This window comes from Ambystoma mexicanum, chromosome 1q (assembly GCF_040938575.1).
Source record: "Ambystoma mexicanum isolate Mex_15411 chromosome 1q, UKY_AmexF1_1, whole genome shotgun sequence".
Taxonomy (NCBI): domain Eukaryota; kingdom Metazoa; phylum Chordata; class Amphibia; order Caudata; family Ambystomatidae; genus Ambystoma; species Ambystoma mexicanum.
In genome coordinates this window covers 1,250,888,299-1,250,902,861 of record NC_090922.1, presented here as the reverse complement: position 1 = coordinate 1,250,902,861, position 14,563 = coordinate 1,250,888,299, and positions in this window count along the sequence as shown.

Here is a 14,563-nt window from a genome sequence, read left to right as displayed (position 1 = left end):
CTTTTTGAGTTTTATTGCATTGGGGTTTGGGTCAACCCTTCAACATTGTGTGTGATGAGACTGATCGAATCCCACCAATTATTCCGCAAAGCCATCAAAACTAAGCTCTTTAACCGATAACTGATAGCTAAATATCTAGTACAACCCTCACAACTATAAACGCCTTACTGTTACTCCCTCTATGTCTGCAACGTTGTTCACTTTTGTATGTCATGTAATCTGTAACTGTAACTGTAACGAAGAGGCCCATGGTCGCTAATGAACCTGTAATTCAAAACTTCTTAAATACTCTTGTAACAGCGCCTCGATGCCTCCGTGCTGCAAGTGCGCGATACAAATACAAATAAATAAATAAATAAAGAGTGTGCCTCTGTGGGGACAGTGTGTTTGAATGGGGTAGTGTTTATGGGTGTTTGTGTGTGCGAGAAGTGGGAGTGTGAATGGGGGAAGTGGTAGTATGTATAGGACAGATAGTGTCTGTTTGTGTGGCAGGCACAGTGTGTGTTTGTGGGAGATCTGTGAGTGTGATGGCGCTGTGTATGTAGACAGGGTGTGGGGCAGTGAGTGTGATGGTAGTGTACGTGGCTGTGTGTGCAGAAGCAGTGTGGTGGTAGCACATGGGGTCAGTTTGTGTGGGGAAGGCAATATGTACATGCAGCAGGTTACAGTGTGTGGGTAATGTATGTGGGGGCAGTGTGGGACCATACGTGTGTGTGGGCAGAAGTGTGAGTGGGGTTAGTGTGAATGGGGGAATTGTGCGTGAAGCAGTGTGGGTGGGCAGTGTGAGGAGGCAGTGTATGCAATGGGAGAGTGTGGAGGGGGCAGTGAGTGGTTGTGTGGAGCCGTGTGTGTAGGCAATGGATGTGTTAAAAGGATCAGTATTTGCAGGGCAATATGTATGTGTGATGGTTGTGGCGATCCAGAAGGAGTCAGTCTAAAGGCTGACATGTTCAAGGCTGTTTATTAAAATTAAAAGAAAACACCTATCTAATCCTAACTCTATGAGGGAAGTTCCCTACCTAGAAACTAAAACGAAAGTGCTCGTAAAAAGAAAAACAAAACTTAACAGAAAGGAGGAGGACGGAGTAATAGCCTCTGAGTTTGGTTTCTGACTGGGCAAACACCTGGATCTCTTTTCCAGTTTTAAAAGTTCGTACAAGTTCATCAATTACTTGCAGTACAGTTCTCAGCCTCTCTGCAGGTTCTGTATGTCATGGTTCTCAGTTATAAGTATTCTTCTTACAGTTTCCTTTTCCGCAGGCAATACCAGGGTTTAAATAATAAGTTTGTCAAGTTTTGGGTCTCTTTCAAAAATAAGGTTTTAAAGAAAAGTTCATCAAGCTCTGGATCCCTTTTCATAAGAAGGTTTAAACAAAACTTTGCCAGATTCTGAATTTTTTTCCAAAGGGTTTGAACAAATATAGGTATCACAAGGTTTTTATCGTTCCAGGGCCTTCCCAAAGTCTCTTGCTCTTTTGTATATGTTATCTCGCAGGATTTTGCTTTGGTCCCTGCTCACATCAATGTTTGCGTTTCTCAAATTCCGTAACTCTCTTAGCTTTGCCAGCCTTGAACGTTTTTCAGTTTCTCAGAGCTCTCTGAACCCCTTGTGGCATTCCTATCATTGGATATTCGAATCTCTCAGTTTCGTAGTGCTCTCCACAGCCCTCTTGCTCTCTGGTAGCCTTGCTTTATCTATTATCTGACTTTCCCAACCTTGGATATTCAAACTCCCTAAGCCCTCGTTACTCTCCCATCCACAAGTCCCACTGTTGTGATGAACCCAGGGAGTACATCTCTGTGAAACAAGGGAATGTTGCCCCAGTTCCGAAATCCCAATTTGACACTTATGCATCATATCAAGTTAAATGTGACAAACGTAAACCACTAATCATAAATGCAGCATATACTGCAATGAGGATGACCTGTATGGAGGGACCGGAAGAACATCGGCAACCTTACATGTTGTTTTCTGATCACGAGGAAGAACCAACCAATAATAAGCAAGGAGGAACAGAACGCAATGGTCAGAATGTGCAGAAGCAGTATTAGGAGACATAGCAGCAGAGGGCTGGAGCACGGAAGAAGTGACAATACCAGTAGCAGTGGCGAAACCAGAGGATGTAGCTGTATTAGAAACAGTAGCCATAGTGGGACACATACCAGCGGCAGAAGGGTGGAAGGCAAGAAAGCCGAAGCAAATCGGGTGATAGCTACACAAGTGCTCAGTGAAATTCGAAAAAGAAAGAAGAGGGAACGAACTGAAAAGGGGATTGCCACCCAATGTTCATGGAGTGGTGCCAGCACCAGCACGGGAACTGGCAGATAGAAATAGGGTCTGTCCCAAGAGTCCATTGTGGGCAAACCAAGAAAGGTTTTGCGTGGACAGATCCAGTGCTGTGCCGAGAGCCGAATGCTGCCTGATGAAAACCCACTAGTATCTTAACGTGGAACAAGTGCTGGGCGCACAGAGACACAGAGGACCGGTGCCTCAGAGCGGGGCGCTGCTTGGAGTAATTAGAGGCGGCTACCATTGGGGAAAGAAGCAGGGTGCCCGACGACAGGGAACACTTGGGTCGGACGACAACCGACAACTCTGCCATGGGGCACAGAAAAAATCACAGAGTGCCAGTACTTCCTTCATTGGTGTCAACAGCGTAAGGAGAGAACAAGGATATCGAGGTAACCCAATGAGAAGAAAGCAGCTGGGAGACAAGGCGCACAACGAAAATGGGTATACGTGCCTGTTACGCATAAAGTTACTCAAAATTTTCTAGGGTGCTAAAGTCAATAGGAAAGTGACTAGCAGAAAAGCAGGAATAGCAGACGAATTAGGCTAACATCAGAAATTACCAGCATAAACTCTCTCTTCATCACTTTTCCTCGTTCCAGTGGTTCTAGGAGTAACCAATGGGAATAAAGCCCATACAATTGTACGAACTGGCCAAAAAAAATGTGAATGAAGCATAAACCATTGTTTATGTATAGCAGGGCAGTGGCTCTACCAATACACAGTGATGAACAGGTGTATCCAACTTGTGCATATTGGTTAGGATAAAATAAGTAGTATCGCCATCAGTAGAAACAAACCATACATTATTAGGGAAAAGCCAGGCATGACCAGAGAAGGACTTGTTCCCGTGGCATAACCAAGAGCAGGGACGGGCTTGTTCCACTGGCACAACCAAGACCAGGGATGGGCGTGTTCCCCTGGAATAACCAAGACTAGGGAAGGGCTTGTTCCCCTTGCATAAACAAGACCAGAGAAGGCCATTGTTGCCCTGGCATGGTCACCCCTGGGCAAAATAGGCAGTGAGAGACAGAAGATGAAGAACAGCTGCAGGATTGCAGCCACCATATTATTTTACCCCATAGTAGGTTTAATGGATTTGAGTGGAAGGGTCAGCATAGATTTTGGACACAGGATGGTGGACATTTATTTTGACATCCTGACAATTGTCACATTAAGTAATTTTGTTGAGGCACAGAAACCCCTCATAGAGTCAGGGATAGTGAGGCATTTCTCCCAACACCTTTATGATTTGGATAAAAGCACTGTGAACCAAGCCAAACTGTCTCCTTGCTCCAGCTATTCACATGTGGCATCAGGAATGTGATGTGGACTGGCTGATAGAAACCGAGGATCCAACGTAAACTAAAGCCACAAAAAACACTGCGCTAGGAGAAGAAATTACCCACATTTTCTTTTCCCACATTATGTTGACTACCCTTGAGAATAAGACGACCAACCCCACTCCCAGGGATTGCGCCATAAGGGCAAGTGCAAGGTAAAAATCACAACTCCCATGAACATCTGGACTAAAGGATGGGAGTCAACTTCAACACCTTGTCCCCACAGCCCATTGTCCAACAAGAAGAAATGTTGAGGGGAACAATTGCAACCTCTTTTGCCCTCGAGAGTATCTGGTCCCAGCTAGAGATACAATTATCTTTTGGACATTCAGGTAAAGGTCTCTACAAACTTGGTAGTCTATGTTATGCCTCCAATGGAAACCGGAAGGAAAAAGGAGAGCCAGGTTATACCCCTCCTGCACTATAAAGAGGACATGGTATATTTGAATTCGTCCTCCATCCCTATTAAAATTGAGAGAGGTGATCTGATGGGTAATCTAATATATGAAAACATAGGGGGACCTACACCCAAGTCAATCCCACAGGAGGAAAGGAAATTCCAAGTAAAACATTTTCTTTACAAACAATGTAAATTCAAACCAGGTCCCATCATTGGTGATGACCTGGCCAATAGGGAGTTCGAGGGGGGAAAGGATAAAACCCTATGTTTCCTACCAATTCTGAAAAGATTCTCTTCCCTAAGTAGAGATGCCATTGGAAATGGGAAGGACTGGAAATTATTCTCGATGTGAGAGAAGATCAACCCCAGCTCCTTCGCCAAGATATAAATGTGTTTGTTGTGGAGGCTCTGGGCATCCCCTAAAGGATTGTGTCTTACAATGTTCACCTCTACATCTGGTACCATCTCCTAAGCAAGATTTGCCTGGTGAAGAACATGACCGGAGGTCGGAGTCGATAGCTACTTCTGATGAAGAAGAGTCTGGGGATGTTCAAGCGGTCAAAAGCAGAAGAGGGGAACATTAATAGGTCTGAGTAAATGACTGAATAAATAACGGACAATCCTTTTGTGGGCTATCCCGGTTACCAAGAGGAAGACCCAGAGTACTATTCTGAAAGGGACCAACTGAAAAAGAAGATTTCCTTTCTGGGTCATATACCCACCACCCATGACCTGCTGTCTGCCCAAACTGACCAGTACCTATGGTCAGAGAACACTACTTACATTGTTCCTGGCCATATAAAAGGAAGATTAGTCTGGGCCCAACTGGACATGGGCTGTAGAAGTCGGCCATACGTCCGGAGTTGCTTCCTAAAGGTCGGAGGAAAGATACTGTGATAATACCCAAGTTACAGGTCCCTTTACTTATTGGCAGTGTAGTTCCCCAATTTCCACAGTGGGTCTCTCACCTAATATAGATGGACCAAGAAGAAAGAATACCAAGATTACAATGACTACCCAATGAAAAACCTGAACACTGGATAAAAAAGCAGAGCCTCTGCAGTCTTTTCGGGGAATGGTATCGGGATTTAAGGGAATTGGTATGTGATGAACCCAGGGGTTACGTCCCTGTCTGCAAACAAGGGAATGCTGCCCCAGTCCCAAAAACCAAATTTGACACTTATGCGTCATATCAAGTTAAATGTGCCAAAATGAAACCACCTATCATTGTTTGCAGCATGTACTGCGATGAGGATGACCTGAATGGAGGGACTGGAATGACATCAGCAACGTTCTAGTTTTTTTCTGATCACGAGGAAGAACCAACCAATAAGAAGCAAGGAGGAACATAATGCAACAGTGAGAACTTGTAGGAGCAGTAGTAATAGACGTAGCAGCAGAGGGCTGGAGCACGGAAGAATTGACAACAGCAGCAGTAGTGGTGAAGCCTGAAGACGTAGCTGTATTATAAACAGTTGCCAGAGTGGGACATGTAAGAGTGTCAGAAGAGCGGAAGGTGAGAACACGAGAAGCCAAAGCAGACAGGGTGAGAGTTGCCCAACTGCTCAACAGCAATTGGACAAGGAAGAAGAGGTAACGAACTGTAAAGGGGTTCGCCACTCAACATTAGCAGAGTGGTGCCGGCACCAGCATGGGAACGGCAGATAGAAATATGGTCTGTCCGAAGAGACCATTCTGGGCTAACTGTAAGGATGGCATGCTAGCTATAATAATACAGACACAAGTTATCACATATGAAGGGTGTTTATTGAACTTCAACAATGGTATGATAAACGCATATCTAATCCTAAATCTGCAGATGCAAGCAAGCTATGACCATCAAATAATAATAACGTAGTCCTTGTGGTGTCTTTGTCAAAATAAAAGGGCCTATGCAAAAAAATCCTTTTGCCAATCCTTACCTCTAAATACAAATAGTGTGGGGGTCGTGTTTATAAAAAAGAAAGAAGTATTCACAAAAATGATATGTTAGGATGTTCAGGCCATTGGCCTCTCTTCCCCATGTTTTCGGCACGGGACAAGGTGGTTCTCTGGCTTCTTTAGCCTGATGATACAGTTTGGTCACTAGCATCAGGGCCTTCGGTGCCCAAGTCTCTTTGCCTATCAAAGTCTCTTCATGCAGAGGGCCTGATACGACAAAACAAATGAAAAAGTTATTTTCCTCTTACAAGTACTCAATTCAGGTGATTCACTATTCACCCCGGATCCTCCTAAGCCAGGCTCAGATCCTTTAAATACAACGATTGTCACTTTGGGTCCCCCTCTTCCAGGCTCAGATCCTCCTTCACAATGTTCATAGGATATTCTTTCTCGGGTGACTCACGGTTCACCCCCGAACCTCCTCAGCTGGGCTCGGACCCCCTTCTTAACACAATCAGTCTCCATCAGCTGGGTTCAGACCAATTTCATTTAGCATCAACTATGAAGACATTTGAATGTGCACAGGGTTTGGCTTGACTCGTTGCAGGACCACTTTTGATTTCACAACTTTTACATTTGCCACCTTTCAGTTGGATACCTAACAGAGACCTTTGAATGAGCACCCACGCAGCACCGGCCCACTATGTTTACGGCCTCTGTCTTGGCTTCAAATGTTCAGTCACTCATCTGCTGTTTAGCTATATTTGCGTTGCTTGTCACATACGCTGTACAGGCTGTTCTCTTTAGTTTTCTCTATACAATCTTGCTGCTTGCAACCTTGGCTTTAGCCTCAGTCTCCCCAACTCACTGGCTGTGCTGCTTTGTTGTAGAAGCCAAGGACAATACCACAGAAGCAAATGATCCTTCCTGCTTTGGCTATCAAGGCGGAAGAGCCTGGGTACCTCCGACACACAAAGCAGGTTTCTTCAGTTCCGGGTCCTTTGTTTCTTATTCTCGAAGGCTCTTGAAAGTAACAGTCTTTCTATGAAAAGGTCAAGGGCATCTCCCTCCTTGCAACCCTCTTCGTCCTTGCCGTCTTTCTCCTTGTATTAAACTGCCATCTTGGAACTGCTGCTTCCTTGTGTGCTTTGCCTTGCTCAGAGTGTGCTTTCATGCTACGCCTTTTATCTATGTGGGGAAGTGTGATGGAAGTCAGGTGTGTGTAATGATCAGTAATTGCCTGACCCTGCCTGACCATTGTTTTGGGACATGTCAGGTATACGGCTCGGGTGTTAGTCTGTTTTCTCTCACAGTGAGCTATCCGGGTGAAAGTGTTTGTGTCAGAAAATGGGCTGGGGGGGCAGTTGAGTTCCTAAGTATCATACCTGATATGATGGAGAGAAGGTGTTACAGGGAAGGGGATACTGCGTCTCGCCATTAGGTGTCCCACTTTCACTCCCCGAAGACCCCTCATCCAGGTGATGGATGCTCCTGCACTGGTCCACCACCAGGACCTGGATCCAAAAGTGATTGCCACCTGGATGACAGATCCTTGGGTAATAGTGGGTGCGACACCTTCAGGTTTCTCACAAAACTAAGAAAGGTTTTTGCATGAACAGGTCCACTGCTGTGCCGGGGCCGAAAGCTGCCTGCCGAAAAGCCAGTGGCGTCTTAACGTGAAACAGGTACTGGGCGCACAGAGACACATAAGACCGGTGCCTAAGAGCAGGCACTGCAAGGAGAAATCAGAGGCAGTTGCCAATGAAGAAAGATGCAGGGTGCCCGACAACAGGGAGCTCTCTGCATCAGCTCGGACGGCAAGCAACAACTCTGCCATGGGACAGAGAAAGGAACACAGAGGGACAGGACTTCCTTGATTGGTGTCAACAGCATCAGTAGAGAACAAGGATATCGAGGTAAACCTGATGAGAAGAAAGTGGCTGGGAGACAAGACGTGCGGCAAAGACACGTTATTAGGCGCACAACGACATTGGGTATACATGCCTGTTAGGTATGATGTACCTCAACAATTCCTAGGGTTCTAAAGTCAATAGGAAAGTGACTAGCAGACAAGCAGGAATAGGGGACGAATTGGCTAACATCAGAAATACTCAGACTAAACACTCTCTTCATCACTCTTCCTCGCCCCAGTGGTTCTTGGAGTAACCAATGGGAATAAAACCCATGCAATTGTACATACTGGCCAGAATGAAGTGAATGACGCCTAAACCACTGTTTATGTATAACAGGGATGTGGCTCCACCCATACACAGTGTTGAACCGGTGTATCCAAATATTGCCTATTGGTTAGGATAAAGTAACTAGTATAGACATCAGTGGAAACAAACCATACATTATTGGAGAAAATCCAGGCAAGACCATGGAAGGGCTTGTTCCCCTGGCACAACCAAGACCTGGGACGGGCTTGTTCCTTTGGCATAACCAAGACCAGGGATGGGCTTGTTCCCCTTGCACAACCAAGACCAGGGACAGGCTTGTTCCCCTGGCATAACCAAAACCAGGGAAGGGCCCGTTCCCCTGGCATAACCAAGGCCAGGGAAGGCCCTTGTTCACCTGGCATGGTCACCACTGGGCCAAATAGGCAGTGAGAGACAGAAGAAGAAGAACAGCTGCTTGACTGCAGTCAACATATTATTTTACCCCATAGTAGGTGTATAGGATTTGAGTGGAAGGGTCAGAATATGTTTTGGACACAGGACAGTGGACATTTAGTTTGACATCCTGATGACTGTCACGTTAAGTAGTTTTGTTGAGGTAGCGCAACGCCTCATAGAGTCAGGGATCTTGAGGCGTTTCTCCCAAACTCTTTATGATTTAAATAAAAGCATTGTGAACCAAGCCAAACCGTGTCTGTCTCCTTAATCCAGCCCCTCATACTGTTCTTCCCTCTCCATGTCATTACCTTTTAGGGAGTGTTTTCGTTTGGCTTCTGCTGCTCAGCTTGGTAGCTAATGCACTTCTAGGACGGAGCTCATCGATTTGCTCCGCTACAGTCTGGTCTCGGCATCGTTAATCGGGCCCTAGGCCAACCACGGCTTCCATGTGGTTGTGATACCAGACAAGACGGTTGCTTTACTATTCCTGACTGCTCCTTGACCCAGGCCTCGTTACCAGTCAGAGCACCAGCCTTCCGGCATCTTGCAAGCATTTAGTCTGCTCTCCACGCTATCGCTGGCTGCATTGTTTACCTGGCTCTGCCCCTTCAAGCGTCTTCCCGTCAGAGGCTCGTCTCTGCATCAAATTCTCTCATCTTTGTTCCACGCTCCTCAGGGTCTCCATCGGATATGAAATGGGGGTGTCTTTCTTCTTTGATTGTGGCGTTCAGGCATGATCCAGCATTACCCGAAGCAAAAGGGATTGAAGAAATGTCACTGGTGGAGTCGAAACAGAAATAACAAGTCTTTCCAATTCCCATGTAGGTAGATAATGGACTCTGGACCAGGAGCTAATTTTTGGAATGGAGTCCTTGTGCCCAAGAGGGGAGTCACTCACAGTGAGGTCCCACTTGCCCAGACCCCTCTGAAGGGTCTTGCTTAGCAGCTCACCTCCCTAGCCTCATATGGGGTGGCTCCCCTCTGGAGCAAAGGGACCAATTGTCCAGATGTGTCACAGGGTGCAGTGTGCATTTAGGGAGCAGTATGTGTGTGTTCTGGCAGTGGGTTGCAGCCAGTGTCTATCTGAGGGGTCAGTTTGTGTGTGTGCGGGGAGAGAGGTGATGTGGAGGGACCATGCATACGCGAGTCCATAACTGACCCCTGTGTGATGATTCTTTCTATCACCTGATAATCCTGTGAGACATGCAGCAGATTGACAATGTGACCGCAATGGGCAGAGGTGGGATGTCACATAGGCTTTAGCCTGGCTGTGCGTGTTGACAGGGAGGACAAATAACCAAATATATGCAGGCTGGATGTCCTTACTCATATGCCATCGCCCCTGTATATGATATGATAGGTTATTTATAACGCGCTAAATACCTAGAGGTTTCTAAGCGTGGTCCGTGGATCGAACCTGTGTTGCTCGTGACATCTGGCTTCTAAGGTGAGCACGTTGCTGCTGAGCTATCCTCCCGAGACCCGTGTCAATAGTTTAGTATCATATCAGTGCCTACTGGTCCATCACCTAATAGCCACAACCTAACAGGGAATGTTACATGCTCTCAGCCATGGAGACCGGGTGCCAAGTCGGATTTGAGGAGATAACTGCTTCTTCGGAAAGTTTCAGATACCAGCACCCAAATGAGGAAAAATTTCACCGAAAACAGCTACGCGAGAATCAATCTTTATCCACCGTTTAGAGGAGATATTTCAATCAGAAAATATTGAATAATTCAGCTACAATATTACAATGTTGAATGGGAAAGGCGAAATGTGAAAACTTCGAATATTTGTACACTACATAACAAATAGTAACGCCCATATAAATACATACCAAATAGGTGAAAATGCTTGTATCACCTTTGCTCTGTGGCCACTAAGAATGACCCACCTTGGGAATCTTAAAGCATAATCTGTTTTAAAAATAAAAATATTTTCCAAAAATCAGCCCCCGACCAATCCTGTAACGAGACCTTGTTGCAATATTCTGAATCAAATAAAACATATTGCACAAAACTGAAATGGTCCATTTTACTATGAAAACGTTCACCAATCCCCGGATGTGATGCTATGGGAGACATGTTAAATGATCCAACGATCAGGTGTGTGGAAATATCTCGGTTGTATTACTTGCGCAGTCTCTCTGCAGTTAGCCTGCTGCTGCCTGGGGCATCCAGCAGACAGACACATACCTAATGCAAACCTTAAGTGCTCAGGTAGATGCGATGGCTCTCTGGTATCAATGCTATGCCCTGCTGCTTCCGTGTTCACGTGGATAGCACCGGCTGAAATGTAATAAGATTGGAACTGAGCTGGAATTTCTACTTTTGGGAACCAAAGCCTTTAACCCATGAGCCCTTGACTCATCAGGGCAAAGAAATGGTGAGCTCAGTAGCAAAGCATTACATGACCATTGCCTGAAGCTTTCCTTGGGTCTTGTGCCCATGACGGGCCACATTATGAGTTTGGTGGCATGGCAAGAAAGTGATGTTAAGTTCGTTGCTGACACGTTGTTGGCGATAATGGATTTACTGCCAATTTAAACACACTGCCAAGTGATTGAAGATGAAGTGGAGTTACCTCTGGCGTACAGCCAAATGTATCTCCTCGACTTTCCTTCGAGAAAAATTGAGACATTTCCGTAGACAAATGTTCCTTCCACCCAAGACGAATTCTTCAAAAATTCTCATGGAGTTCTGTGAAATCCCAAAAATAGGGATTAACACTGGCTTTTTTTCTGCATATGATCTGGTGGATTTTGCCCAATTACAATAGTAATGGAGTTAGGTGTGAACCCCTTAGGAGTTCCTGCCAAACTCATAATGAGGCCCAATGGCTTGGAAAACTTTGGATGGAAAAAATAAACAGGGCACTGCTCTCAAGTGTCCATTTTGTACATCTCTCAGTATGATCACCCCTCAGCCGCACCTAGACACCATTCAGTGAAGGACTCGGCCCAGATCCTGAGTCTGCCCAATCTTTTCACAAGCAAATCACCTGAAGGCAACCTCCACTGCCACTCACGAGATGAAAATGGACCTTCAATAGTGCTGTGCAGTGTCCACAAGGCAATGTGGGAGCTATATAACACTCTGGTATGTGTATGCCTGTGTGTTTCAATACATTGGGACCATTATTTCCCTAATAACATTCGTTTTCCAACTGGTTAGACCCAATTCACAGACTTTTTTTCGGCAGAAGTGATTGGATGGACTAGCGCATGTCCTTTGCTTCAGCAAATGACCGATATGAGTGCGCTTAGCTCTGATGTGAAAATGTGCATCCCTTTTAAAACAGTGACAACGCTAGGGTTGGTAGATGTTTCTGTGCATCATGACAAAGCGCATCCGGTATTCATAAATGGGATGTGCCTTTACAGGCATGGAAATGAAGCACATCTCCATGGGCATGTTTGGAGCAAGCACAGCAGGAAACGCAATGCATAGAAGGGTTATTTCTGAGGCTTCCTAGCGTTTGCTTTCCTCTGGTACAGCAGTGATACGAACTGTTGCTGTTTCACATCCATTTTTAGTTTGGCTGTTAGGTGGCGCTAAAAGCGCTACCTTCAAGCCGAAACTCTTGTCATTAAAATAAGAGCTTTAACATATTAACAGATTCAAATATGGGCTTTAAGTGAGGGTCTGTAATGCTTTACCAATGGAGATGACATTAGAGGAGGGATACAGAGTTGTTGGGTCATTGAATCCCTCCCATTCCCTCCCCCTTGCCATGCTAATCTCTATGGCTAATCCCACCCATTCCTGTCCTGCCCATCTCAGAACTCTGAGTTTCTGAACTCTTCCATGGAGGCAGTCATCTTGGACGACTGCCTCCAAGGAAGCTCTCTGGAAACAAGGCAAACTAGCTGCCATCTTTCAAAAAGATACCATGTATCTTTACAATAGCTAAAGTAATAGGCATGCATTTCTTTTGCAGTGACAAACACTGTGCATCTTTAAAATACTGAAGTAATTAGCATTTTAGTTTTTTTTTTTGCAGTGCCAATCATGTTGCATGTTCTGCATTTATTCCAAATACCGAAAACGAGGGCTAGCACTGCATTGCTGGGATAGAGGGAGATTTACAACGAACAGAGACATCTCGTTACGGAGCCTGAAAATGGCAACCCAGACACCAGACGGATTGTTCAATGCAGCGTCTACCGCCTAGTGCCTAGGCCATCCCGTGACGTGACGCGCCGCTCTGACGGCTGGGCCTGCTTTAGGAGAAGCTACAGCCTGCAGCCTGGGTGATTTTTTCTCTCCCCCGACACCACCCCCCTTTCTTGCTTCAGAGCTGCTGTAGAAACTCGGCATGATTACTAATTAAAAGTAATCATTCTGGAAGAGCCAAATTAAAGTGCAGGTGGAGCGTGCATGGTGAGACATGTAGGTGGCTCAAGCAGAAATTCCTGCTCTGAAGTTGGAGATCAGCTTGTGGGGCAAGCAGAGTGACACGAAGTAAAGGGAAATCGGGTAGCATGATGACATAAAGGCAGGTGGTAGATGGTTCCTCATGGTGCAGAAAAGTGGGGTTCAAGAATTGTTGTGCTCAGGACTGCCATCATCTGCAATTAAATAGAATCTTTCTACATTCGAACATTAGACTAGCATCATTACATCTCGTAGGTTCTATGATGGCGCACCGCAAAACTGCAACAACCACTTTCAGTGGTTCTTACTCACATGTCCAGTGTTTGTGAGACCTCTGGTGGTGGAATAGCTAGGAGCTGCTTATCTGGAGTTTGGAGCATTTGTAAGTGTGAAGGTGTGGCAGTGGGCTTGGAGCAGACTGTCTATGCTCAGTTTTAGATGACTTTCATTGACGCAATGGGATAGGTTTTACTGGTGCTCTTCTTGCACACAGCGACATGGAGATTGTTTTGTGAAATCCATGATATATTTCTTTCTGTCTCTAAGGGATATATGAGTTGCTGCACAGATTGTAGCTGTAAGCAGGTGCTTTAATCCACCGAGATATTGTATGGGTGTAGGGTAGCACAACATTTGCTGGGCAGTGAAAAGAGAGGGATAAAGAGTGTAAGGGCGTCATTACGAGGTTGGTGGCAACCCGCCAGTGCGACCAGTGGTTTTCCGCCAACTCCGTAACTTCGAATCCAGTGCCTGACTTCCCGGTCCACTCGCAATTACAAATCCCGGCGGCGTGGGAAGTCAGGCGCTGGATTTTGTAACTCCCCATTCCCATAGAGTCCCCAGAGGACTCTATGGGAGTGGGTAGAAGGAAGCACCGGCACCGTTGCTAACAGTGCCGGAGCATTCATGAAAAGTCTTCCTACTGGGGCCGCTGCGGCAGGCAGGACAGGTGCAGCCCCGCCAGGCGCGTCAGCCCCGGCAGGTAAACTCGTAGTGTGGCAGCTCGGAAACAAAGGTGCCGGTAAGCTTACCAGCACCCTTGTGTCTGGACCGCCACACTCGTAAAGAGGCCCTATGTGTATTTGATAATAAGAGGGAAGGTAACACAGGCAAACCTCTTGAAATAACGATAAAAAGTTGGAGGGTCTGAGGATAAACAGCCGCAAGAGGGGCTATCCACAAAGGAGATGTTACTGGAAAGTGTCTTGGTAAACCAGGCGTTATGTCAGAAAGGGATGGTTTTTCTGGATATAAGCGGTAGAATGCTGCCCTAAACACTGCAGTACACTACCAGCCTCCTTTGCTATTTGAGAGTGTCCCTCCTGCTTCTACGTGGAAGATATAGGCACAATTCGTGTGCCACTCGTGACTGGGCTGGTATTTTCACTGTCCCCAGCTGGCAAGTAAGGGGTGTCCAAACCACATTTCGTGTTCCCTGATGCTTTTATTTTTATTTTTGCATGTTCCGTTTCCTGCCTTCCCCTGGGTCTGACAAAGACACATTATCTGCCCCAACAGCACAAACACACAGACATTTTCTTTGATATGCACTATGAATCCAAGGAGGTTCTTGCACGCAGACTCTGGTGCTCGCCAATGATGGTCGCAGCTTTGGCTTCTATGCTAAGTACCATAGAGATGGATAAGCGTCAAGTCGC